Source organism: Phyllobates terribilis, unplaced genomic scaffold (genome assembly GCF_046119375.1).
Source record: "Phyllobates terribilis strain yellow unplaced genomic scaffold, ASM4611937v1 Scaffold_2__4_contigs__length_985480577, whole genome shotgun sequence".
NCBI classification, from domain to species: domain Eukaryota; kingdom Metazoa; phylum Chordata; class Amphibia; order Anura; family Dendrobatidae; genus Phyllobates; species Phyllobates terribilis.
The window spans coordinates 721,191,627-721,203,927 of record NW_027362762.1 but is presented as its reverse complement, the minus strand read 5'-3'; positions in this window follow the sequence as shown (position 1 = coordinate 721,203,927).

Below are 12,301 nucleotides of genomic sequence, written 5' to 3'. Positions count from 1 at the left end.
AATGTTGTCAGAGTATTATGCCACTTTTACGGACAGACAATAAAACATACAAAAACTAAGGTAAAATGGATTTTCCTGGAAAAAATGTTAAGAAACATTCTTTCCAAGGTAATGACTTGTATATAAGGTAAAATAAATAGCCAAAAAAATGCTCCTCCCCACCTTGGGCTATGTTTTTTAATGCGTTTTTGCCCATTTGCATTACTTTCAACGGTGAAAAATACATTCACCAGTAAATGTAATTTTAGCATTTTACTACCTTAACTGGCTATGTGGTATGTGAGACATTATCAGACACATCCTGTTTCATTTATGAAGGAGGGACTCTGAATGTCACAAAGCCTGATTTTACAGGTCCATCAGGCGGCTCTTACTATTGTTAAAGGGCCAGCAGCCGGCCCTCACTATTGTTAGAGGGCCCTCAGCTGGCTATGCTTTGCATAGCCATATATTGTTACTGCAATATAACATATCCATCTGATGTGGTCACATTTTCTTTTTGTATATATTATGTAAAGTTTTAACTTTGGATATTCAGTAGGCGGCCCTCACAATTTATGGATGTCAAGCAGGAAGCCCCCTCAGGGGGCCTTCACTATCTTAAGAGGGTCAGCAGGCATCTTGGGGACAGATGAGACCAAGATTGAGCTTTTTGGTAGCACACTTCATCCAACTGTTTACTGCAAATGGAATGAGACCTACAAATAAAGGAACACAGTACTTCTAGTCAAACATGGTGGAGGTTCAAAGATATTTAGGGGTTGTTTTGCTGCCTCTGGCACAGAGTGCCTTGACTTTGTGCAAGGCATCATGAAATGTGAAGATTCCCAAAGGATTTTGGGTCACAATTTAATGCCCAGTGTCATAAATCTGGATTTGCATCCTAGGTCATGGGTCTTCTAGCAGGACAATGACCCCAAATATAGTTAAAGAAGCACCCAGAAATGGATGGAAACAAAGCAATAGAGAGTTCTGAAGTGGTAATTCCAGCTCCAGTAGCATCAAGTCTCCCACAACTACATTCAAAAGCTACAGAGAAACTGCAAATGGACACATTAAATCAGGATTTTTTCTTAAGTTTGATTAATTTCTGTCAAATTTGAAAAATTTCTGCCAACTTCGATGAATTTCTGTCAACTATGATATAGATGGTATAGATCTCTGTAAAAATTATAAATTTTTCAATGAATGCATAGAAAACATCAATCAAGTTATGCACTGTGGAAGATATGTATGTGAGCAGAATATGAACACATTTCCAGCTGATGATACCTGACACCTATGTAAAGAAGCTAACAACAGTATCAATAGGGAATAGATTTTTTTTTTCAGCACGGAGTATAATACAATAGTCCCCGACCCTGTAAGACGCTACCTCTACTGCTATATGTCACCTGTACACGAATCGCAGATAAGAGAGGTAATATTGTGCAATAAAAAATAGATTTTAACCTGTCCTGAAGGGATTTTTTGTGTACGTGGCAGTACCAAACTATGGAGGAACGCAAGCAACCCTGCCTGCTTTGATGAATTTTTTAATTACAGATGACAGTAAAAATTATGAGTGATGGAAAAAATCAATCAAGTTATGCACTGTGGAAGATATGTATGTGACCAGAATATGAAAACTCATTTCCAGCTGATGATGCCTAGCATCTGTCCCTATTCTAAAAGCAGCTAATAGCGGTATCAAGAGGTAATATAATTTTTTTTTGCAGCCTGTAGTGTAAGGCAATAATCCGTGGCTGTATCCATGTAATACGCTATCCATACTGCGATAGCTCACCCATACATGAATGTCGGATAAGAGAGATAATATTGTAGAATAAAAAATAGATTTTAACTGGCTCCGAAGAGGTTTTCTAGGAATGTGTAGGCACCAAACTATGCAGGAACACAAGCAACCCTGCCTGCTTTGATGAATTTCTGACTGTAGATTGTATTAAAAAACATTAATCTGCCATTGATTTTTGGAAAAAAGCATTCACTTTTTTAGATAGTGTAAGAGATGTATGCAACTAGGATGAACACTTATTTACAGCTGCATTTAGAATAGGGACAGGTGGTAGGTAACAGCAGTATCAATAGGGAATAGAATTTTTTTTGTTTGCTTGCAGCAGCAAGAGTATAAGGCAATAATTCCTGTCTGGATGCATGTAATATGCTATCCATAGTGCGATAACTCACCCGTACACAAATTTAATATAAGAGTTATTATTGTAGAATATAGAATCGATTTGAATTGGCCTTTCCATTATTTACGAGTGGGTCTCCTATACTGTTATTGCGTATTCAGTAAGTGCAAGGGCTGCCAAAAATTAGGATGCACTCCAATACCAAATTGAAGAGACGTACTGAAGGGCCTCAGAAATTTTTTAAAAAAATTATTAAGGAGTGGGTCTCCTATACTGTTATTGCGTATGCAGCAAGTTCAAGGTTTGGCAAAATTAGGTCGTACACCAATACCAATTTGAAGAGATGTAGTGGAGGCCTCAATAAAAACTGTATTTTCCATTATTAAGGAGTAGTGTTGAGCCACCCCCGTAGTGTTCGAGTTCGGTTCGGTTCGTCGAACACCCGTGTGTTCGCCGAACTGTTCGTCGAACTGTTCGTCGAACACCTTCGAACACCGTTAAAACCAATGGCAGGCAAACAAAAACACATAGAAACACATAGAAAACACCTTCAAAGGTGTCCAAAAGCTGACAAACTGCTCAGAAGACATAACTAACACATGGAAAAGTGACAAGTACATATAGTCATGCGAAAATAAAAGAGGTGGAGGAGTAAAAGGAGGGGGAGACACAGATATAGGCATGTCATGCCCTTCTAAAATCCAAAAAGTGAGAAGCCGACACGGCCAGTCCGCTCCTGCCCGTGCCACCTCCGTGTCGCCGGGTTTGTGCCAGAGCCGCGGTGAACCCTGATGGCCAGCCCCCCTCTCCCAATACTGGTGCCTGTCTGCTGGTGGGTCGAGCGAGCCCCCCTGTGGTGGAGGCAGCTCTAAGCTTTTTAATTTAAATTGTCTCTCTAATTTGAATGAATACACTTTAAATCCATTTACAAGGATCTATTGGAGGGCAAGTCTCATGCCAGCAGCCGCGTAATTCCAGCTCCAGTAGTGTCCACTAAAGCTGCTGCAGTTAAAAAGCTTTTATAAGGATCGAGCTCAGCTGTCCACCGCAAGGCATCCTACTGCCAGTCCCAGCCCCTATGCCTTGGGGTGCCTCCTGATGCTCTTCACTAAGTATCCCATGGTCCCGAAGCATTTCCTTTGAAAAAATTAAGTGTCTAAACTACAGGTGGTGTAGCTTGCTTAACAGCCGGGATAATCCGCTGACTAGCAGACACTGCTACTAGACACAAAGTATTTCCTGGGCTAGATGCAGTTAAAAATTTGTAATTAGATACTCTCGTTGGATGCTGAGAAAGCATTCCATAGAGTCTCCTGGCACGCCATATATGATTCTCTTAAAAAGCTTGGGGTAGGGGTCTAGGGGACCCTTTTATAGCCAAAATCACGGCCCTGTATCACAATACGTCACCTAGGCTGAAGATAAATGGAACTGTAGCACCCTGAGGGCTCGGTTGCTACAGACATATTGCACCTCACCCAGAGGTGTGATATCTCACTCTCAGGTAAGGATGGAGTGTGGATCAGGACCCGACACCTGCATGCATTACACCACATTGCCGTGGGGCAGGGCGACCAATATGCCCCTGAGATGGGCACGACAGTCCCTGTCCCTGGCTGGAGTGGGGGGAGGGAACACTGAGGAAGGCGAACCCTGTAGTGCAGGAGCAGGGAGGAAGCAGTTCCTGGGTGCATTGAGAAGGGAGTATAAAAGGTGGGCACCATCGTAGTTCAGTGCAGAGAAGTCTGAGTAGAAGTGGCAGGGAGCAGGGGCTCTGCATGAGCTCTGCTCCGGAGGCGGGCCTAGTAAAAGAGGCCCAGGCCTGGAAGAGGGAGAAGGAAGGAAGAGGAGCGGAGAAGGCTCCAGGAACGAGGAATGAAGGGATCCCAGGGGTGCGGACGGGCGAGTCGCCACCGCACGCCCGAATCCACCTGCGTGGAGGGGTCAGGCCAAAGGGGGAGACCGGTCCCCGAACTAGTGGAGGCAGGAAACGACCCTCAGCTAGAAACCGGAGGCTCTGACATTTTATGTGGCGCAGCCCCTCGCTACACCCGCTAGGAAGGCACCACATAGGGTCAGGGAAACTGGCGCCAAGTTTACCAAGAGGAGGCCCGAGGCAGCCGGACAGAAGTGTTGGTAAGAAAGGCCAGACAAAGGACACACAAAGGGGGTCCTGTGAAGTGCTCCAAAGTTATCTGGGAGTTGTCTGAGCCCCTCACCTGGTGAGCACAGTACGACGTGGGCAGCCGTTACCTGCAGACGTGGTCTGGATAATAAGAACTGTGAGTAAAGGCCCTGAACTGCATCACTGACTCTGTGTCGTTACTGCTGCTGCCCTGCACCATCACCCCCATCCTCCGCATACACTGCCCTGAGGCTATACTCCTCCTGTGGGGAGTTATGCTACGCTCTGCTGCACCCACAACACCAGCCTTAGCGGTCTGCCCTGTAGCGGCGGTTCACTCTGACCGCAATCCACGGGTGGCGTAGTCGGACATTTAAACATCAAAACCACATAAATAGTTCCGCCACTGGTTTGACCGCCCTGAGCCACGGAACCGGATCGCCGCCACGAAGACTACAACCACCAGCATCCACCAAAAAGGGTCTGGCTCCGGGTGTCCCAAGGCCCAGGGGATGCGTCAGAACATTTTCATCACCTTTCACAATCACCAATGGGACAAGGCAGGGATGTCCTCTGTCCCCTCTCTTATACATCCTAGTGACGGAGCACCTGCTCTCATCAATTCGCCATAACCCCAATATTAGGTGGATTGAGGTGGGAGGCACCGAGTACAAGTGCTCTCTATTTGCTGATGATGTCCTAGTATATATCACTCAATCACATATATCCATCCATGCTGTTATGGCTGAAATAGATCACTTTGTTACATGGTCAAATTTTAAAATCAATGCAGCGAAGTCTGAGGCCCTCAATGTCTCCCTCCCCAAATCCATATAGGATTCCATCCAGTCCAACTTTCCCTTTGCCTGGCCCTCACAGGGTATCAAATACTTAGGAATTCCTATTCATAGAGACCTCTGCCATCTATGTTATCTTAATTTTGGGCCCTTTATTGAACAACTCCATACAGACCACGGTTGGCAAGTTAGAACTGTAAGATTCACTACGTGAACCACTGGTGTTTTGTGGAAAAGCACATGTACACTGCGTTCCAAATTATTATGCAAAAAGTGTTTAGGAGTGATAAGGGAAGAATTTGTTTGTTTGTCAGTTAAACTCATTGATGGTGATGTGTGTCAGGGCTCTTTATATCACTGTAAGCAATTGCAGACACCTGTGCTAATTAGTTTGGCAGGTGTGTCCAATGAAAGGCAAAACTACTTAAGAAGGCTCTCTCACATTATTAAGCAGCCTACATTTTCTGCCAAAATGGGAAAGAAAAAGGATGTGTCGGCTGCTAAGAAGCAACAAATTGTGGAGTGTTTAGGTCAAGGCATGACTACAATCAACATTGTGCGATGATCAGGATGAAGTGTCTTGGCAATCAAGAAGTATGTAGCTGATTCACAGTACACACGTGTGCGTGCTGATAAGGGCAAATTGAGGACTCTTTCCTACAGGCAATTACGTCAGGTTGAAAGAGCAGCGGCAAAAAAGCCTTGTCATAGCAGCAGACAAGTTTTTGAAGCTGCTTGTGCCTCCAACGTCCCCCGAACAACAAGATGCAGGGTCCTTCAGAGGTTTGCAGCTGTGCATACGCCATCCTGTCGACCTCCTCTATCCACTTCACACAAGCAAAAATGGCTCCAGTGGGCCAAACATTACATGAAGACTGATTTCAAAACAGTTTTGTTCACGGATGAGTGCCGTGCAGCGCTCGATGGTCCAGATGGATGGAGTGGAGGATGACTGGTTGATGGACACCCCACGCAAACACGGCTACAGCGCCAACAAGGAGGAGGTGGAGTAATGTTTTGGGCTGGAATCATGGGGAGAGAGATTGTCGGCCCCTTTAGGATCCCTGAAGGCGCTAAAGATGAACTCCATAATGTATGTGGATTTTCTCAAACAGCACTTCCTGCCATGGTTCAAGAAGAAGAACCGTGTATTTCACAGCAAGATCATTTTTCTGCATGATAATGCACCATCTCATGCTGCACATAAAACATCTGCATCTCTGGCTGATATGGGCATAAAAGGGGACAAACTTATGGTGTGACCCCCATGCTCCCCTGACCTCTACCCCATTCAGAACCTTTGGAGCATCATTAAAAGGAGTGTCTATGATGGCGGGAGGCAGTTCACATCTAAGCAACAGCTCTGGGAGGGTATTCTGTCCTCATGCAAAACAATTGAAGCAGAAACCATCCAAAACCTGACAAATTCAATGGACGAGAGAGTTCAGAAGCTCCTTTCGAACAAGGGGTCCTATGTGAAAATGTAACATCACCTAGAATAAAGTTTTGAGTTGAAAACTGTTTGATTTCAGTTTCTAACAACCTGCTAATGCTTATAATTTCAAAAATGACCATTTTTTTGGTCTTTATTAAAATGAAAAGGTTGATCGAAAAGTTTGGGGGATCTAAGAGTGTGGCAACCCAGTAGTCATGATTACTTCGAATTCTGACAATATGAGGGTCATGCTGCAGGTAGTGCAGCAAGAAGGCACTTATGTGTCTTGCGCATCTCGGAGCCCCAAAATTATTTTCCGGGCTAGATGCAGCTAAAAATTATTTTTAATTTTAAATCTGGTGAAGCTTTAGTATAGATGGCCTAATAGGATCAGTGCTGCACACTGCTACAAAGCCCGAATTATTTTCCAGTCAAGATACAGATAAACATGATTAGTAATTTGAAAGCTTAAAACGGTTGGTAGGGTGATTTTAACCAATCATCAAGTTTTTACTCTCCCCAGGATGACACAGGGGTAGAAAAGTCGTTTCGGATCCATGATTTGTTCATCTTTATGAACGTGAGTCTGTCTACATTATCAGTGGAGAGCCGCGTGCGCTTATCTGTCAGCACACCACCAGCAGCGCTGAACACACGTTCAGACAGAACGCTGGCTGCGGGGCATGACAAGATCTCCAAGGCGTAAGTGGCTAGCTCCGGCCATTTATCCAGATTGGAAGCCCAAAAAGAGCAAGGGTCCAGTGACACAGTCGTGGCTTCAATGTTTACTTGGAGATACTCCTGTACCATCGTCTCTAGGCGTTGACTATGTGTCAGACTTCTTGTCTCCTGTGGCCTTGCAAAGGATGGGCTAAAAAAGTGGTGAACTGATTCCGCAAAATTGATGTTACCAGCAGATACTGTGGTTCTGTTACGGTTTGAGTGCTGAACACTTGACGGTCCCACGGTTGGCAAGTTGGAACTGTGAGATTCACTACGTGCACCCCTGGTATTTTGTGGAAAAGCACATGTAAGATTCTGCAACAGTCTCTGCTGATACTCCTGCATGCGTGCATCCCTTTCTATGGCAGGAATAATTTCTGCAAATTTACTTTTGTACCGGGGATCTAACAGTGTGGCAACCCAGTAGTCAGGATTATTTCTAATTCTCACAATTCGAGGGTCATGTTGCAGGTAGTGCAGCAAGAAGGCACTCATGTGTGTTGCGCATCCAGGAGCACCAAGTCCCTGTTGTGTTGGTGGCGAGGTAACAATCATGCTTCCTTCCTCTGTCCTCTCCCCCCAACCTCGCACAACAGAAATGTGATCAAGGTCTCCCTCATCTGATGAGTCTTCCATCAGTTCGTCCTCCACTTCTTCCTGGGCTCCTGCACCTTCCTCACTAGTTTGGCTGCTACCATGCGCCCTGGTAAAACCATCTCCCCCACCCTCACATGCCTGCCGCCTTGGTGCTGCCGACCGTCTGGACCTTGCAGATGTTAGCCCTTCCGCATACAACTCCTCCTCCTCTACTTCCTCCACCTCCTCTTGTGCCACCACCTGACTCCGAATTCTGTTTAACATGTGCTCCAGCATGTAAATCACCGGAATAGTCATGCTGATAATGGCATCGTCAGCACTAAACATCTTCGTCGCCATTTCAAAACTGTGCAGAAGGGTGCATAGGTCCCTGATCTGAGACCACTCCTCCAGCGTGATTTGCCCCACCTCTGAATCTCGTTGGCACAGGCTATACGTCAGAACGTATTGCACCAGGGCTTGTCGGTGCTGCCACAGTCGCTGCAACATGTGCAGAGTTGAATTCCACCGGGTAGGCACATCGCATTTTAGCCGGTGAAGTGGCAGGCCCAACGACTTCTGTAGAGATGTAAGTCGCTGAGCTGCGGGATGCGAACGGCGGAAGTGAGCACACAGCGACCGTGCCCTCTGCAGAAGGCCATCTAGTCTGGGATAGTGGGCTAAAAATTGCTGGACAACCAGGTTCAACACGTGAGCCATACAAGGCACGTGTGTGACATTGCCCCGGCGAAGGGCCGCACCCAGGTTTGCAGCATTGTCGCACACGGCCTTCCCTGGTTTCAGGTCCAGTGGAGACAACCATTCATGAAATTGGTTCTCCAGAGCTGACCACAACTCCTCAGCTGTGTGACTCACATTTCCCAGACATTTCAATGTAAAAACTGCCTGATGACGTTGAGCCCTACTGCCAGCATAGTAAGGAGGTGTGCAGGATCCCTTCTGCACAGTTAGAAAGCTTGTGGCATGACCAGACAGGCTTTGGGTGCAGGTGGAAGACCGAGAGGAGGTTGAGGAGGCAGAAGCAGTGGAGGAACTTTGACATAAAGAGGATTGACGCACAACTCGTGGGGACGGCAAGACTTGGACAGCAGCCCCTTGTCCTGCTGTCACCATAGTTACCCAGTGCCCAGTCAGCGACATGTAACGCCTCTGTCCATGCCTACTCGTCCAAGTGTCTGTGGTGAAATGCACCCTGTCACACACAGAGTTTCTCAAAGAAGCGGTGATGTTGTGTGCGACATGCTGGTGGAGCGCAGGCACACCTTTCTTTGAGAAGTAGTGCCGACTGGGCATCTGGTACTGGGGCACTGCGACGGACATAAGGTCTCGAAAATCCTCTGTGTCCACCAGGTGGAAAGGCAGCATTTCTGTAGCCAAGAGCTTGCATATGGTGAAATTCAACCTCTTAGCTTTCTCATGGCTAGGAGGAAATGGTCTTTTACTTGTCCACATCTGAGGGACCGAGGGCTGGCTATTGTGCTTAGACGGGGTTGATAAGGGTGTCCCCGGCAAACTGCCGGTCTGTGAGTAAGATGCAGGCGGACATGTTAGGTTGCCTTGATCCAAAGGTGGTGCTATCGATGTCGGACAGCGCTCAACACCAGCTGGTGTTCCCACCTCCAAAGAAAATGATGACCTGCCAATCACGCTGGTGTTGCGGGTAAAGAGGTGGCAGGTCTGCGCCCCAAAACAGGTGTGACTGCTGTCCCCCCAGTCACAGAGGATGAAGAGGCCGCGGATGCACAAGATATGGCAGACGGTGGTTGGCCCGGCCGGCTAGGCCGCATTGTAGCACACTGAGCTTCCCACTGCAACTTATGCTTCATGTCCATGTGCCGGTTCATGCATGAAGTACTCAAACTATGTATTTTTTGGCCTCTACTTAGCTTTTGCTGACAAATGTTACAGATAACACGAGTTGGGTCATCTTTATCGATCTGAAAAAATGCCCAGGCTATGCAAGGCTTAGCACCCATGCGACCTGAAGAGCCACCACGACTTGTGGTGAGAGGCAGAGTTGTGTTTGAGGATGCAGTTGTTGACGTGCTTCCAGTACTACGTCTCTGTCCAGGAAGGCGCAACCTGACCTCGTCGTCACTAGCATCTTCCTCCACCTCCTCTGCTGACCTCATCTCTTGGCTGACTGTGGGTTGACAGTCAGTGGGATCTCCAACCTCATCATCATCACCCTGTGCGTTATCACACCCGTCGTCCTCAGAGCCAACCTGTTCCTGCCCTGACAAAAAACTAAAGTTGTCGCTCCAATCAGGTATTTGAGTCTTATCATCGTCTTCCTCATTGTCTCCAATAACAGGAGTTACAGTTTGGGAATGAGGGTCTACATTATGGTCAGAACCTTCTGCGTCTGGTCCTGGATCCGACTCATAAAGATTCTGGGCATCAGTGCAGATCATTTCCTCGTCTGGATTCACAGAAGCGCTGGAGTCGACCTCTGATTCCCAGGCTATAGTATGAGTAAACAGCTCTGCAGACTCAACCATCTGTTCTACCTCATACTCAGATGGGCAGCTGGAGATTTGGGAGCTGTGAGGAAGCAAGTGCGATTGGGGTGACACCTTTGAGGACTGGAGTATTTGTGATGTTGAAGTTGATGTGGAGGAGAGCCCACTTAAAGGAGCACTTGATATCCGTTGAAGCACGTGCTGTTTTTGTGCCTCATCTGGAATTTGTAGCGATTGGCGTGGCCGTAAGAAAGGGATCTTATCACATTGTCCGCTAAAAGAAGTAGACATTTTAGTTTGGCTGGAAGATGGTCTTTCTTCTGCAGATGTTACTGTTGCTTTAACACCTACCCCACGGACACAACCTTTTTTCCCCTTCCCAACACGCCTATTCCCCTTTCCACCAGCAGCAGGCCTTTTTCCACTCATTTTGGTGGTTAACTAATTCACAACTCTGGAGTTGTTTGCACAAAAAAACAATGGATGGTAACCGAGCAGAGCTGAGTGGCCAAACTGTGGTATTAGGCCAAAACTATTGGCTGGGTTAGATGCAGAAAAAAATTATATTCAATTTGCAACCTGATGGAGGTCAGTATAGATGGAATAATACAACAAGTCCCACACACAGCTAGAAGCCCAATATTTTTTCAGAGGTAGATGCAGAAAAAAATATATTCAGTTTGCAACCTGATGGAGGTCAGTATAGATGGACTAATACAACAAGTCCCACACACAGCTAGAAGCCCAATATTTTTTCAGAGGTAGATGCAGAAAAAAATATATTCAGTTTGCAACCTGATGGAGGTCAGTATAGATGGACTAATACAACAAGTCCCACACACAGCTAGAAGCCCAAATATTTTTTCAGAGGTACTGTAGATGCAGATAAAAATTATTTTTAATTTGCAACCTGATGGAGGTCAGTATAGATGGACTAATAGAGAAAGTCCGACACACTGCTAGAAGGCCAAATATTTTTTCAGAGCTAGATGCAGAAAAAAATTATATTCAGTTTGTAACCTGATGGAGGTCAGTATAGATGGACTAACAGAGAAAGTCCCACACACTGCTAGAAGGCCAAATATTTTTTCAGAGGTAGATGCAGAAAAAAATATATTCAGTTTGCAACCTGATGGAGGTCTGTATAGATGGATTAATAGAACAAGACCCACACACAGCTAGAAGCCCAATATTTTTTCAGAGGTAGATGCAGAAAAAAATATATTCAGTTTGCAACCTGATGGAGGCTTGTATAGATGGATTAATAGAACAAGACCCACACAGCTAGAAGCCCAATATTTTTTCAGAGGTAGATGCAGAAAAAAATATATTCAGTTTGCAACCTGATGGAGGTCTGTATAGATGGATTAATAGAACAAGACCCACACACAGCTAGAAGCCCAATATTTTTTCAGAGGTAGATGCAGAAAAAAATATATTCAGTTTGCAACCTGATGGAGGTCAGTATAGATGGACTAATACAACAAGTCCCACACACAGCTAGAAGCCCAATATTTTTTCAGAGGTAGATGCAGAAAAAAATATATTCAGTTTGCAGCCTGATGGAGGTCAGTATAGATGGACTAATACAACAAGTCCCACACACAGCTAGAAGCCCAATATTTTTTCAGAGGTAGATGCAGAAAAAAATATATTCAGTTTGCAACCTGATGGAGGTCAGTATAGATGGACTAATACAACAAGTCCCACACACAGCTAGAAGCCCAAATATTTTTTCAGAGGTACTGTAGATGCAGATAAAAATTATTTTTAATTTGCAACCTGATGGAGGTCAGTATAGATGGACTAATAAAGAAAGTCCGACACACTGCTAGAAGGCCAAATATTTTTTCAGAGCTAGATGCAGAAAAAAATTATATTCAGTTTGCAACCTGATGGAGGTCAGTATAGATGGACTAATAGAATGATGCTATGCCCAAAAGATTTTACTTCACTAGGTGCAGTAAAAAAATTGGTATTCTATACACAGGTGGTATATCTTGCAACACAGATAGGCTACTCCACTG